We start from the raw sequence: 15798 nt of genomic DNA on the forward strand, positions 1-15798 counted from the left end.
CACTCCCTCCCTCTTCCTCCCCCCTCAATCTCTCACCCTCCTTCACTCTCAAACTCTGTCACGCTCCCTTCCTTTCCTTTTTCTCTCACCCTCCCTTACATTCTGGCACTCTCCCTCCCTGTCCCTCACTGTTCCTCCCCTTCCTCACTCTCCCTCCCTGTCCCTCACTGTTCCTCCCCTTCCTCACTCTCCCTCCCTGTCCCTCACTCTCCCTCCCCGTCCCCCACTCTCTCACTGTTCCTCCCCTTCCTCACTCTCCCTCCCTGTCCCTACTCTCCCTCCCTGTCCCTCACTCTCTCACTGTTCCTCCCCTTCCTCACTCTCCCTCCCTGTCCCTCACTCTCCCTCCCCGTCCCCCACTCTCTCACTGTTCCTCCCCTTCCTCACTCTCCCTCCCTGTCCCTCACTCTCCCTCCCCGTCCCCCACTCTCTCACTGTTCCTCCCCTTCCTCACTCTCTCTCTCCCTCCCTCCCTCACTCGCACACACAGTGTCATGCTCCTCCACTTTCCACTCTCCCCATTTTCCTCATCCTCTCCCTCTTTCACCTTTTCGCCCTTCACCCCCTGCTCACAGCATTTTCCCTCACCCTTCTTTTCTGTCCCCTGCAACCTCCTCCGCCGCCTTTGATCAGACTCAGTTATCCAGGCACCCCAGCCCAACAACAGTTCGACCCTCGAGTAAGTGACTGCCGAGGGCGCCGGTCTTCCGCGCGGGAAAGCGGGGGTTAATCTCAGGCAGCGTGCTGCAAGGTTTGCCCCATCCCTCCATTGCCATTGCAACTCATAAGCTGAATTATGTTTAATATCACCGGCATATGTCGTGAAATGGGTTGTTTTACGGCAGCAATACGTTGCAATGCATAATGAAAAGCGAAATAAGTAGTGCAAGGAGGAAAAAATAGTGAGGTGGTGTATTGCCCATTCAGAAATCTGATGGCGGTGGGGAAGAAGCTGTTCGTGAAACGTTGAGTGAGTGTCCCCAAGCTCCGGAGGGTGGTTCTGAGTCATTAATGATGGATGCCAGCTTTTTGAGGCATCGCCTTTTGAAGGTGTCCTCGATGCTGAAGAGGCTCGTGCCCACGATGGAGCTGGCAGAGTTTACAACTTTCTGCAGCCCTTTTTTTTAAAAAAAAACTCAGTCGTTGCCTTGGAAACAGTTCGGCATGTGTCTGTTACAAATCCAGCCTCAAAATAATTGGCGATAAACCCTATGCATGCAGGCATAGACAGATTGCGTGTTTGGTTTCCAGTTTTTATTGTGTGCGTCCCTCTCACTGGAGCTCAGCCCTCCTCACGCCACTCATCTGGCGGCTCCCAGCGCCAATCAGGGCTCGGCGAAGCCGCTCCGGGAGGGACCGGGAGAAGCGGTGGGCTTCGGCAGCAGTCGCTTCGTTCCGGTCACTCTATATGCACTTTCACTCCCATGATGTTGATCTTTTAATGTTCAGCTATTTCAAAAGATCTGCCGTCAAAGCTATGATTAAGCAAGTATTAAATTATTAGCAGAGTTGATTTAGTTATGAACACAAGAGATTCTACAGATGCTAGAATCCAGAGTAATGTATACAAGATGCTGGAGAAACTCGGCAGATCAGGCAGTGTCTATGGAAGTGAATGAATAGTCCAGGGTCTTGCCCAAAATGTCGATTGTTTATTCCTCTCCATCGGTGCTGCTTAACCTGCCGAGTTCCTCCAGCATGAACAGTTTCTTTCTCCTCAGGTGCTGTCTGGCCTGTACTGAATGTTTCCATCATTTACTAATTCAGATTTCCAGTGTCAGGTTTTTGTTACAATTTTGAAACATGCACTATTTAGCCATATTTTTCAGAACCCAGGGAGATAAGTTTCTTGAGATTTTCATAACTGGGATACAGAACACCAGTCCTTGAGATTTATCAACTTTCAAGCTTATTAACTTCTCTGGTCTCAAACAGGCCATGGGGTACTGCAAATGTGAGCACTGATATGCAATAAAATTATAATTTAACAACTGTTCAAAACAAACACATTCCCACCTACTGACCCACAACATCAGAACCAGAATTATCATTGTCTTATATGAGGTGAAATTTGCTCTTTTGTGTCAGCAATGCAGTGCAAATACATAAAATTACTATAAATTACAAAATTAATCCTCCAAGAGGAACACAACCTTGTCATACAATAGACAATAGGTGCAGAAGTAGACCATTCAGCCCTTTGAGCCTGTACCACCATTTTGAGATCATGGCTGATCATCTACTATCAATACCCGGTTCCTGCCTTGTCCCCATATCCCTTGATTCCCCTATCCATAAGTTACCTATCTAGCTCCTTCTTGAAAGCATCCAGAGAATTGGCCTCCACTGCCTTCCGAGGCAGTGCATTCCAGACCCCCACAACTCTCTGGGCTTTTAAGCTTTTCCTTAACTTTGTCCTAAATGACCTACCCCTTATTCTCAAACCATGCCCTCTGGTACTGGACTCTCCCAGCATCTGGAACATATTTCCTGCCTCTATCTTGTCCAATCCCTTAATAATCTTATATGTTGCAATCAGATCCCCTCTCAATCTCAATTCCAGCGTGTACAAGCCCCAGTCTCTCTAACCTCTCTGCGTAAGACAGTCCGGACATCCCAGGAATTAACCTTGTGAATCTACGCTGCACTTCCTCTACAGCCAGGATGTCCTTCCTTAACCCTGGAGACCAAAACTGTACACAATACTCCAGGTGTGGTCTCACCAGGGCCCTGTACAAATGCAAGAGGATTTCCTTGCTCTTGTACTCAATTCCCTTTGTAATAAAGGTCAACATTCCATTAGCCTTCTTCACTGCCTGCTGCACTTGCTCATTCACCTTCAGTGACTGATGAACAAGGACTCCTAGATCTCTTTGTATTTCTCCCTTACCTAATTTTACACCGTTTGGATAATAATCTGCCTTCCTGTTCTTCCTCCCAAAGTGGATAACCTCACACTTATTCACATTAGATGTCATCTGCCAAGTATCTGCCCACTCACCCAGCCTATCCAAATCAACCTGAATTCTCCTTACATCCTCATCACATATCACACTGCCACCCAGCTTAATAACATCAGCAAATTTGCTGATGTTATTCTCAATGCCTTCATCTAAATCGTTGACGTAAATCATAAACAGCTGTGGTCTCAATACCGAGCCCTGTGGCACCCCACTAGTCACCACCTGCCATTCCAAGAAACACCCATTCACCGCTACCCTTTGCTTTCTATCTGCCAACCAGTTTTCTATCCATGTCAATGTCTTCCCCCCCCCAATGCCATGAGCTTTGATTTTACCCACCAATCTCCTATGTGGGACCTTATCGCATAGTACCATTTTATTGTACTATGGAACCATTCTATAATTTGATAACAGTAGGATAGAAGTTGTCCTTGAGTCTGGAGCTACATGCTTTCAGGCTTTAGTATCTTCTGTTCATTGGGAGAGGGAGAAGAGAGAGTAGTCATAGTTTGGAGGCTTGAGTGTCTCAGTGACCCAGAGTGCTATGTTGGCTGGAGTCAGGGTTTTATGCATTGTCTCATGTCAAACAAGTCAAAGGGTCGAGGCCAGAATAAGGTGGACCACTGGTCCTCCAGGTCTGGGGATTCGGCTCAGGGCTAACAATGTTGACTGGCTGACAAAACAGAACTGTTGTGGAAACAGCAAAGAAGAGTTCTAATACATTGGAGTGTGATGGTATTCCTGAATCTGCACTTGGGATGCATTACGGACAGCTGTGAAATCCGAGAGGAAGCTACTGACATGATGAAGGAATCCCTGAACAGCTTCAGAGATGGAGGACCTTCATTGCTGCCCTAAACGCCAGCAGCCTATTGAGCAGTAACACACACAAAATAAATATTGCAAATAAAGGAATACAGAGTCTTGGGTTGCTCAGAAATTTGATGGCAGAGGGGGAAAAGCTATTCCTGAAGTGTCTTCAGGCTCCTGTAATCGGTAACTGATCTCTCTCTCTCTCTCTCTCTCTCTCTCTCTCTCTCTCTCTCTCTCTCTCTCTCTCTCTCTCACTCTCACTCTCCCTCAGATGAGTGAGGGATTTTTGAGTCGCGGAACTGGAAATAAAAAGCAACATTTCAGACTGACTGTAGCTTCGAACTAGTGACTGTTGTCTCCCCTGTCACTGTGGAAGGAGTGACATCTGTAACTCCCTTGTTAGTGAGAGAGAAAGCCTGTGGGATGTCGGAAATGTTGGAGTGAACAGTTAGTTTTAGAGGTACTGTAGATTGTGATCTCTCCTCAGGGGCTTTGCCATTGCTTGCGTGGCAAGTGGTAAGAATGCTGATGCTTTATGTGAGAATAAGTGGGGGTGGGAGAGGGTTGATGCTCTTTGCCATTGCTTGTGCGTGGGAAGGAGGCAGAGAGGGGGCTTTTTCTGTCATTCATTCATTGGGGTTTCTCCTTCTGTTTTGAGGATGTCTGTGGAGAGGAAGAATTTCAGGTTGGATTTGGGAAAGTGAATAAGCACATTCGCCCAATCTATGCCCCTCATGATTTTACACACCTCTATAAGATCACCCCCCCCCCTTCCCCTGCACTCCAGTGAATAAAGTCACTAAAGACTCTGGCAAATTTTGTACCATGGTGAGCATTCTGACTGGTTGCATCACCATCTGGTCTGGAAGTTCCAATGCACAGGACTGAATAATGCAGAGGATTATAGGCCCAGCCAGCTCGATCATGACCTCTCCACTATCAAGGACATCTTCTAGAGGCAGGAGTGCAGTGAAGGGGGTAATAGGTAGAAGGGGTGGGGGAGGGGCTAACTATTTATTTAGAGATACTGCACAAGGTAGGCCATTCTGGCCCTTTGAGCTGCACCACCCAGCAACCAACCTATTTAACACGAGCTTAAGCACAGAACAATCTACAACAACCAATTAACTGATCAACTGTTATGTCTTTGAACAGTAGGAAGAAACTGGAGCACCTGGAGGAAACCCACACCATCATGGAGAGACGTACCAAATCTCCTCAAAGACATAGTAGGCAAATTGCATGCTTAATTTTATTATACCAATCAAGGAACTGAGTTAAAGGGTTAGGAAATTATTTTGCTCTGGTCAACCTCTTCAAACATAACTTCTGCCTTTAGATATCCGAACAGTCCATGAACACTACCTCACTGTTTTGCCCTCTTTTCGAATTATTTATTTATTTTTATATATTGTCATTGTAATTTTTAGATTTTTCATGTATTGTACTGTACTGCTGCTGAAAAACAACAAATATTATGGCATATGTCAATTATTTTAAACCTGATTGTGAAAATTAATTTCCTGCAAATTGATATAAATCAATTATCATTGGTATTTTTTGGTCTGTTTCTCACAATTAACATTCAAGTACAAATTAAATAGATAAATGCACACATAGAATATGCCATGGAGAAAGAAAAGCTGGTTGGATGCTTCTTCCACTATGGCATCAGATTTCTGAACGGACCATGAACCCACAAACACTACCCCTCTTTTTGCACTAAATTTATTTTTATACAGTACATTTCTTACATTAGTAATGTTTATGTCTTGCTCTGTACTGCTGCTACAAAATTTCACAATATATATCAGTAATAACAAATCTGATTCTGATTCTACCCTAAACATGAGATGCTGGAAATCCAAAGCAGATCACACAAAATGCTGGAGGAACTCAGCAGGTCAGGCAGCTGCTGAGTTCCTCCAGCATTTTGTATCCAATTCTACCCTGCTGCAAAACCACCTCCAAAGCTTCTGCATTGCTTTTTATTAATCTCTGAGTTTGGCTGTCACTAACAAGACCTGTGTTATGCACCGAGATACAGATTAGGAGCAGGTGTAGGCTGATCTGACAATGTCCTGGGACACAGTCTTGTCATCTCCATTATTTACTGAGGTGGTTTCTGTTGACTTCATGGTAATGACATGTTATGGGAACAGGCATTGGTAATGGGTTTATTATTTGTCAAGGTACAGACAAAAATTTCACTTTGCATGCCATCCATACTGGTTCGGTCAGATAAATCTCATCAGCCATAGTTGGCTGCCCATCTAGGAGAAGGAAAACTCTGACCTCAAACCTTCGCTGCCTTACGGCAATACCCACTCATGGGGAAGGCTTCAGGAGTGAACCACAAGGAAAAATCTGGATCTAGAGTCCATCAGGCAGTCCTATGTTGAGTTCAATTCTGATTGGCATCTTCTGCGATGCTGCTGGTGCCAAACTGTTTCAGTCTCTGCTGTCCCTTTGGATTCATCAGCTGTGTGGAGAGGGGGAGCCTGCGGCATGGGCAACAGCTTGCTCTCCATACTGTATTTCCCGGGCTTGCATATCTTTTGCAACATCCATGGTTGACCCCAATCAACTGAGGGCTACATACAGATCATTTCATCCCATCAGTAAATTGAGAGAGTTGAAGGGAAAAGCAATAACAGAATATAATTGGAGAGTAAGTGCAATGTAAGCAGACAATTAATGGCAGGACTACAACGAGGTAGATTGTTAAGTCAAGAGTTTATCTTATTGTACTAAGGGACCATTCAATAGTCTTATAACAGCAAGATGAAAGCTGACCTTGAAGTGGCGGTGAATGCTTTCGGTCTTTGTATCTTCTGTCCGAAGGGAGGTGGGAATAAAAGGGATTTCTGTTCAATAGTCTTGCTGGTTTAGGAGGGGATTCAGAGGAGGTTCATGAGAAGAATTCCGGGAATGAAAGGGTTTACTTATGAGGAGTATTTGATGACTTTGGGTCTGTAGTCACCGGAGCTTAGTAAAATAAGGGGGTATCTCATTGAAACCTATCAAATATTGAAAGTTCTGGATAGAGTGGACATGGAGAAGATGTTTTCTATAGGTGAATGAGTCTTGGACCAGAGGGCACAGCATCAGAGTAAACAGGCGTCCCTTTAGAACAAAGATAACAAAGTATTTCTTTAGCCAGAGGGCAATAAATTGACAGAATTCATTGTCATAGATGGCTGTGGAGGCCAACTCATTGAGTATATTTAAAGCAGAAATTGATAGGTTCTTGTTAAGACAGGGCATCAAAGAATGGAGTTGAGAGGGATATGTTACGTACCCGATAGAGAGGTCCGTTGAAATCTGATGGTACTATTTTTAACAGTATTTATTGATAAAAATACACAAAAATAATATCAATGCAAACATACAGATAATATACATCATCAATACTAAGTCTAAAAGCATAGGTATAATAATAATCAATAAGAAATAGCTCTGTCGTTGTCTAGGGGATAATGTATTGTCCGATGGAAATATAAAAGTCACTCAAGTTCATGCAGGCTGCAGCCTTTGGTTGGAGTCAAGAGAGAGAGTTTAAAACTTGCCCATTCCTTTTATGATGTCAATCCTTCGAGAGTCGTTGGGGCTGATTTCTCCTTTGTTTTAGCTAAAGCCGTTCTTCCGTGGTAAGGCCCACCAATTCCGAGGCAAATGGAAAAGGACACACGTGGACTTTCCACCGGCTGTCGCTATTACGCTGTTACAGGATTTCTAGCGTTTCTTCTGGCGCGTCTAAAGGGGCTGTTCCCCAGACCCTCTTTTATCCTGACTCACAGGGTCTCAGATGTCAATCAGGTCGGGATGATGCAATCCCTCAACAAACCCCCTCTGATCATTCCCTGAGGGCTTCCATGAAGTACAGTACTCAATACACAATTCTGTCTCCAAGAGACAATGGCCGTTTTCCGTGGCTTTGTATCGCTAAGGGCCAGGACATTCCAAACATCTCTCTCTCATTTCCAGGGTCTCCTGACCTGAATTAATAGCCATCTTGCGATTCTCAAAAAGGAGGGGGCTACTTTGGACCCTTTGGCTCCTCAGAGTTGGGCACAGGCGTAACAGATAATAAGTCAGTCATGATGGAATGGCAAACACGATGGGCTGAATGGCCTAATTCTGCTCCAAAGTCTTATGGTCTTATAATAGTGGGGATATTTGGTCCAAGTCCATGAGTTAGGCTTTGAGCTGGGATTGGGGATCAGGCAGCATCTACAGAGGCAAATAAACAGTCAGATTTTCAGCTTGCGACCCTTCTTCTGGACATCTTTACTTGGTCTTTGTAAGTGGTGGGTTTGCCAAAATGGTCTGGAAACTCGTTTTTGTAGTTTCGAGAAACCAGCTGGTGTCTGTGCTCAATCTGTTACCAGGTGCACACACTGAGACAAACTGAAGGACTTGAATCCCGATGAAGTGACTTGACCCAAAACGTCATCATTTTATTCTCATCCATAGATGCTGCCTGACTTGCTGAGTTCCTCCAGCATCTTATATCTGTTGTTCTGCTCTCCCATTGATCAGAAAGTGCAAGATGCTGAAAGCACACACCATCAGGCTCAAGGACAGCTTCTACTCTGTTGGTATAAGACTGTTAAATCTTTGCATAATATTAAAGGATGTACTCTTGACCTCACAATCTATTTTGTTAAGGCTATGTTGAACATGGGCCAAAGGCCCTGTACTGTTCAATGACCTTGCAGCTTATTGTCTACCTACTCTGCATGTTCTCTATAACCATGGAATAAAATTCGGCATTTTGTTATTGTTTTACTTTGTGCTCTCTCAGCGTGTAATTAGAGTATTTACTCAAGTCAAGCTTGATGATCTCGGAAGGGATCTTTGGATCTTCACATGACTGTAGAGGCCGATCCGCGATCTACATATAATCCGGGATGTTAGGGTGAATCCCTAATGGTGGGTGCCTGTGTGTGATCTTGTTTAACATGGGATGGCTGTTGCATGCGTAGCCGCCACATGGTCCTTGTCAGGGTCCAGTGGCATGGAGTGCAAGACCCTTCACTGCTGCAGCCTTCCTCTGCCTTCACTACCATTGTGATGTGTCATCATCTTCTGCAAACTCAATTGTTGAGAGCTAGGTTGAATTGTTCTTTGCCTGGAACCTCTCCCTTGACCTTACCGCCAGGGGTGACCCTACCAGGAGCTAAACACCAGATGGCTAAAATCTACATGGCCTTGCTCTCGGGATCTCAGGAACTCACAAGCCTCTCCAATAACAAGTTGACTATCATTGGAGAAGACTGTGTAATGATCTGATCTGTATGAACAGTATTGCAAGATAAGCTTTTCACTGTATTTTGCTACATGTGACAATAATAAACCAATACCGATTTTATAAATAAGTTATCTTTGAAATATGAAAAGTTGTGTCTGCCATGTACATGTTTTAGAAAGGGTGCAAGTTAAGGTGTTATTTCATCTGCTACATGTAGAATCATAGAGCCATAGAAAAGACAGCACAGAACCAGGCCCTTTGGCCCACCTAGTCCATGCTGAACTATTGTTCTGCTTTGTCTCATTGGAAAGTACTGGCAATAAATTCTAGAATGTTCCAATTTCCTCAAGTATAGCAGTTATAAGGATTCAATGAAAAAGGTGATCAGCAGTTCAGTTCATCAGATATTAATTACAGCTGTTGAGCTGAGGAGCCTTCAACATCTCGTTTTTGTTGCTGCTAATGTTTGCTCTTAGATTTCAGCTGAACCATGCGCATTAGTATCTCCAATTTAGAAAGGCTTGCAAATCATAGACGTCCAAGGTCATGTGTGAGTTCATTGGAGTGTATAGCCAAGGTGAAACAGAAAATGAGTTGATTGCAGGGATTAGCTGCCAGTGACTTGTGCAGGGGTCGAATTTGGGACCACTTCTTTTTATATTATATGTCAATGATTTGGATGACAGAATTAATGGCTTTTGGCCAAGTTTGCAAACGACACGAAGTTCAGTGGAGGGGCAGATAATGTTGAGGAGGTAGGGAGTCTGCAGAATGACTTAAACAGATTCGAAGAACAGGCACAGAAGTGTTTAGTCATGCACTTTAAGAGAAGTGACAGTGTGGACTATTTTCTAAGTGGGGAGAAAATTCAAAAATCCGAGGTGCAAAGGGCCTTGGGAGTCCTTGTGCAGGATTCCCTACAGGTTAACTTGCAGGTTGACTCAGTGGTAAGGAAGGGTAACAAGTTAAAATGTTATCTGAATAATAGATTGCCTTTATTTTCATAAGAATAACAATAATAAAACCATTCTAAACTGACAGCGGGGGGGGATAAATGCAAAATGGAGGACCAGAAATTTGAAATAGAGAAGGTAGGCTTTCAAATGAACATATTTTGTCCAAGTACAAAAAACTGTTCTTCACTACAAACAGAGGAATGTACAAGGAAGTAGTTGGTCAGAGAAAGCACAGAAATTGGCATCTTTCCGCAGAATGGAGCTGTAAATGTTAGAGAGCAAACGGTTGGTTAATCAAGCCATTATGCATCCAGGTAGGATAGTTAATTACTTAAGCATATCACCCCGACTGCAGAACAGGCCTGATGGCATAGGCCATCAACAGTAACTCGCCGAAGTTCACTGTCCTGGGCCAGCCTTTTACTTTGTCTCCAAGAGTAGCCCTTGTTCTTGGTGTATCTTTTCTCTCCCACGGATGAAGTCGTTGGAGCTTCTCTTGGTGTTCCTTTAGCACTGGGGTTTTACAGAATGAAGTTGTTAGCCCCATGCGCAACCCTGCTCCTTTCACAGCCGAGCTTGGGACAGTCATGTCAGAGTTATTACAAATGGACAGGAAGCCATAAACAGAGATAGGTAGTTGAATGAACATACTATGTTGAAATATAAAGCTGTTTATGCATCCAGATAGGATGCTTTTCATGTTGCATCGATAAAAATTGTCGAGTGGACAGAGACATTCTAAATTTCTTTAGCCATCTGAGGAAGTGGAGGCATTGAATGATAAGAGATTTTTAAGTGATTAGAGAGATTAGCTTTATTTGTCACATGTACTTTGAAACATTGAAACATATGTTTCAGTCAACAACCAACACACTTGAGGTTGTGTTGGGGGCAGCCTACAAGTAACACCACACACTCTGGTGCCAACTTAGCATACCTGCAACTTATTAACCCTAACTGTACATCCTTGGAACTGGAGGAAACCCATGTCATCACAGGGATAATGTACAAAAGCCTTCCAGGCAGTGATGGGAATCGAACCTCAATCTTCCAGCTGATAGTGTAAAGCTTTGCGCTACTGTGCCACCCGCTTGTTAAGTAAGGTCTTGTGAATTACAGTTGATAAATGGTCAATCTTTTTTATTTACAGTGCTGTGTACTTCTGGTAATGATGCACCATCAATAACTCACTCTGAGACGTAAAGGCGAGATATCGGCTTTTAATGACTGGAAGAAGGAACCAGCAGTGAGTGACCACCATACTACATCCTGGAGACTGAGAGGCCGGGCTCAGGCCTCGATCGCCTTTATACAGGGGTCTGTGGGAGGAGCCACAGGAGCAGTCAGCAGGGGGCGTGTCCAGACAGGCACATGTAGTTCACCACAGGTAATTTCCCTCCCTCCCCTTCCCCCTTCTTCATTTCCCCATTCTGGCTCCCCTCTTACCTCGTCTCCTCACCTGCCTATCACTTCCCCCTGGTGCCCCTCCTCTTTCCTTTTCTCACCTGGTCCATTCTCCTCTCCTATCAGATTTCTTCTTCTTCAGCCCTTTATCTATTCCACTATGAACTCCCAGCTTCTTACTTGCAACACCCACCTAGCTTCACCTATCACCTTTTAGCTTGTGCTCCTTTCCCTCCCCCTCCCCTTCTTATTCTGACATCTTCCCCCTTCCTTTTCAGTCTTGATGAAGGGTTTCAGTCTGAAATGTTGATTGTTTTTTGATTTCAGGTGCTGCATGACCTGCTGAGTTCCAACGTTTTGTGTGTGTGTGTGGCTCTGTATCCCCTTTCATTTCTTTATAAGTATGAAGAAAAGATAAATAAGTAGTACAAAAAAGAGCAAAAATACTAAAATAGTGTTTAAGCCATCAAAGAATCTGGAGTATTGCATACAGTTCTGGTCACCCTGTTATAGGAAGGATGGTGAGGCTTAGGAGAGGGTGCAGATGAGGTTTACCAGGATGTTGACTGAGTTAGAGAACAGTGCTGAAATGGGAGGTAGAACAAATTTGAGTTGTTTTCTCTGGAGTGGTATAGGCTGAGCAGATGAAACTCTGAAAGAGGTTCATAAGATTATGAGAGACATTGTTGGAGTAGACAGAAAATATCTTTTTCCAAGGGTTAAAATGTCTAAACCAGACAACTAATACCAGCATCTAAGGTGACAGGGGGTAATTTCAAAGGAATTAATAGGGGCAATTTGTTTTCACACAGAGAGTGGTGGGTGCCTGGAATGCATTGCTTCGGGTGGTGATCAGAGCAGAAACATTAGAGATTTTAGAAAGGCACATGAATAAGAGGAAAATGGAAGGATATGGGCATTGTGTAGGCAGAAGAGATTAATTTAGTTAGCCATATGATTACTAATTTAATTGTTTCAGCACACCATTGTGGGCCGAAGTGCCTTGCACTGTAATGAAGCAGTGAAAAAAGTGTTGCCCAGATTGGAGGGTATTAGCTATAAGGTTGCACAAACTTGGACTATTTTCTCTGGAGTATCTGAAGCTGAGGGATGAACTGATAGAAGTATATAAAATTAAGAGAGGCATGGATAAAGTGACTAACCAGCGTCTTTATTCCCAGTACATGCAGGTGCACTCACCCATGTACATTTGTTGCCAGGTGAGATGTATTCATTGAGCACAGTGTAAGATAATGATTATACACCAATTAGCCAAAATATATGTCGAGCAACTGACACAGCCTAAGAAAATTCACTGTGGAATAGGTCTTCAATCAACAGTGAGATCTAGGATCAAGGATCAACTTTATTCACCATATAGATTTACATGTGTTATGATTTTACTGTGGTGCATTGGTCAGGATGCAACAAAAGACCATAAAGTTTTAAGATATAGAAGTAGAATTTGGCCATTTGGTCCATCAAGTCTTCTCTGCCATTCCATTTTGGTTGATTATTATCCCTCTCAAACCTATTTGTTTGCCTTCTCCCTGTAACCCTTGATGTCCTTACTAATCAAGAATGCATCAACCTCCACTTCAAGTATACCCAATGACTTGGCCTCCACAGATTCAGCCTCCTCTGGATAAAGAAATTCCTCATAAACTTTGTTCTAAAGTGAATTTCTTCTAACTGACCCTGTCCTAGACAGGCTATGGTCCTGGACTCCCCTACTAGAGGAAGCACTCTCTCTACATACACACTATCTAGGCCTTTCAATATTTCATAGGTTTTGGTGCCATCTCCTATCTTTCTCCTAAATTCCAGTGAGTACAGGCCCAAAGCCATCAAACATGCAACAAAAAAAAACAATATTCAACAATTATAAAGAATTACATAAAAATAAAGTTAGAGGTTAAAGTACAGATCTGGAATAAAATGTACATAAATACTCATATGTACTTACAATGTAAACAGCATTATAAAGAGTTGTTTATAGTGTTTACAGTGCAGTGCAGTGCAGTGAAGGGGTAATAGACAGAGGGAGGGTGGGTAGGGATTAACTAAAATGGTTGATCAGATCAGATTAACAGCCTGGGGGAAGACATTTTTAAGACGGCATATTTAGCTTTAATAGCCCTATAGAACTTTCTAGAAAGGAGCTTTTAGAAAAGACAGTTTGCCTGCTGGGTGAGTAATGTCGGCAATCAACTTTCCCACCTGCTTCTTTGCCCTGGACACATACAAGTCTTGCAATGATGGTAGACTGTAGCCAGTGACATTTTCTGTTGATCTGATAGCTTGCTGTAACATTCATATATAGTGAGAGATTGCTGGTTCCTTAAGGTTGTTACAGCTGGGGGTTGCAGAGGGGATAAACTCCCACTACTATTAAATGGTTCCAATGGTGTGTGTCTCAAATAGCCTCTGAAAACCAAGTCCAACTCTTGGTCTTCAAGTATAGCTTAGTTAATAAGCCTGGTGGAACCATTTCTACTGACAGAAGAGGCAAAGGCAGGTTCCAGTGCCTTAAAACCAGTTATTTCAAACAAATGGGGCTGGTCAGCTGTGGTTGGCAGCTCATCCAGGTGAAGGAAAAATCTGATCTCAAACTACCACTGCCTTGTTGCTACACCCGCTCATGGGAAAGGCTTCCAAAGTAAAACCTGTGGAAAAATCAGGAGCTGGAGTCCCTAAGACAGTCCTATGTTGAAGTCAACACTGTCTGACAACTCCTGCAATGCTGCAGTTGCCAATCTATATCGGTCTCTGCCATTCCTTTGGATTCATCAGATGCATGGAGAGGGGGAGTTTGCTCTCCATATTGTACTGCCCTGGCTGCATACTGGCTTTGCATATTACAAAGACAGCTGGGACACAACAGAGATCCTCAAGAGAGGATGCTGTACCAAATCAGACAGTAATGGTTGATATGAGGACGCTCTCTTTGAACTAGTTTCCTTCAGCTCTTAACGCACACAAGAGCTGAATTGTTTGCTGGTGTTGCACAGTTAACAAGGTGATCCCAAGGGAGAAGACAATGTTAAAAGCAATATGTTCACTCCTTGCCAAAATAATCATGCTGTAATTTGATCCTATTTCTCTGCTCACAGGATTTCACCTTGTTCCAGAAGTGATCATAAAGGTGTGTTTGTATTTGTAATGCATCTAAAATAGAATGTAATACAGGCCCTCCCTGGGTTCAGAACACCCATTTATAACCCTATATAGGCTCAGTGGCCACTGAGTGTATGTTCGTGGTCTTCTGCTGCTGTAGCCATCCACTTCAAGGTTCAACATTTTGTGCATTCAGTGATGCTCTTCTGCACACCACTGTTGTAACACATGGTTATTTGGGTTACTGTCATTTTCCTGTCAGTTTGAACCAGAATTTTTTTCTCACAGATGAGCCACTCATTAGATGTTTTTCTTTTGTTTTTAGCCACATTCTCTGTAGGCTCTAGAGACTGTTGTGTGTGAAAATCCTAGGAGATCAACAGTTTCTGAGATCCTCAAACCACCCCATTTGGCACCAATAATCATTCCACGTTAAAAGTCACTTAGATCACAATTTCTTCCCACATTCTGATGTCTGGTTTGAACAACAAATGGACCTCTTGATCATGTCTGAATGCATTTATGCTCTGAGTTGCTGGCACATGATTGGCTGATTAGATATTTGCATTAGTGAGCAGGTGTACAAATATACCTAAAAAGTGGTCTCTGTGTGTATGATTAAGCCACAGAGTATTATTAAATTCACAAGTCCATATGTGTTCATTGCTCTGAACAACAGAATTAGCTTCCTCGCTCCTCATTCAGTAAATTTCTTCATCAATCTTCAATGCTTTTGATGCTATTCATTATAATAAGACCTTAGGACATAAGACATGGGAGCAAAATTAGGCCACTCAGTTCCATCATTCCATCATGGCTGATTTATTATCCCTCTCAACCCCATTCTCTTGGCTTCTCCCTGTAACCTTTGGCATCCTGACTAACAACAACCTATCAGCCTCCGCTTTAAATATTCTCAATTACTTTGCCTCTACAACTGTTCATGACAATGAATTTCACAGATTCACCACCGTCTGGCTCAAGAAATCCCTTCTCACCTCTGTTCTAAATGGATGTCCCTTTATTCTGAGGCTGCGCCCTCTGGTCCTGGACTCTCCCACCATAGGAATCATCCACACCCACTCTTTCTAGGTCTTTCAACATTCGACAGGTTTTAATGAGATCCCCCCTCATTCTTCTAAATTCCAGCAAGTAAAGGTACAGAACAATCAATCGCTCCTCATATGATAAGCCTTCCATTCCAGGAATCATTCTTGTGAACCTTCTCCAGTGTCAGCACATCCTTTCTTAGATTAGTGCCCACAACTGCTCACAATAATCCTAGGATGGT

General features: G+C 43.3%; 1 protein-coding gene and 1 long non-coding RNA gene across 7 annotated transcripts in view; one reads left to right on the forward strand and one right to left on the reverse strand.

Annotated features, from left to right (window-relative positions):
* elovl5 (ELOVL fatty acid elongase 5) overlaps positions 1-15798 on the reverse strand; it is a 215500-nt gene that overhangs the window by 149662 nt on the left and 50040 nt on the right. Inside the window, exon 1 of one of the 6 annotated variants that reach the window (XM_059982056.1) lies at positions 589-1286. The exons of the other annotated variants lie outside the window; for them this stretch is intronic. The gene's annotated coding sequence lies outside the window, so the exon portion shown is untranslated. Of the gene's footprint in view, positions 1-588; positions 1287-15798 lie in introns of those variants that run through there. 6 annotated transcript variants of the gene reach the window in all.
* LOC132400748 (uncharacterized) lies at positions 504-11361 on the forward strand. Its single transcript, XR_009514353.1, has 3 exons — positions 504-679; positions 4932-5005; positions 11137-11361. It is a non-coding gene; the product is annotated as an uncharacterized LOC132400748 (long non-coding RNA).

The sequence above is a fragment of the Hypanus sabinus genome, chromosome 10 (assembly GCF_030144855.1).
Source record: "Hypanus sabinus isolate sHypSab1 chromosome 10, sHypSab1.hap1, whole genome shotgun sequence".
In the NCBI taxonomy this organism is placed as follows: Eukaryota; Metazoa; Chordata; class Chondrichthyes; order Myliobatiformes; family Dasyatidae; genus Hypanus; species Hypanus sabinus.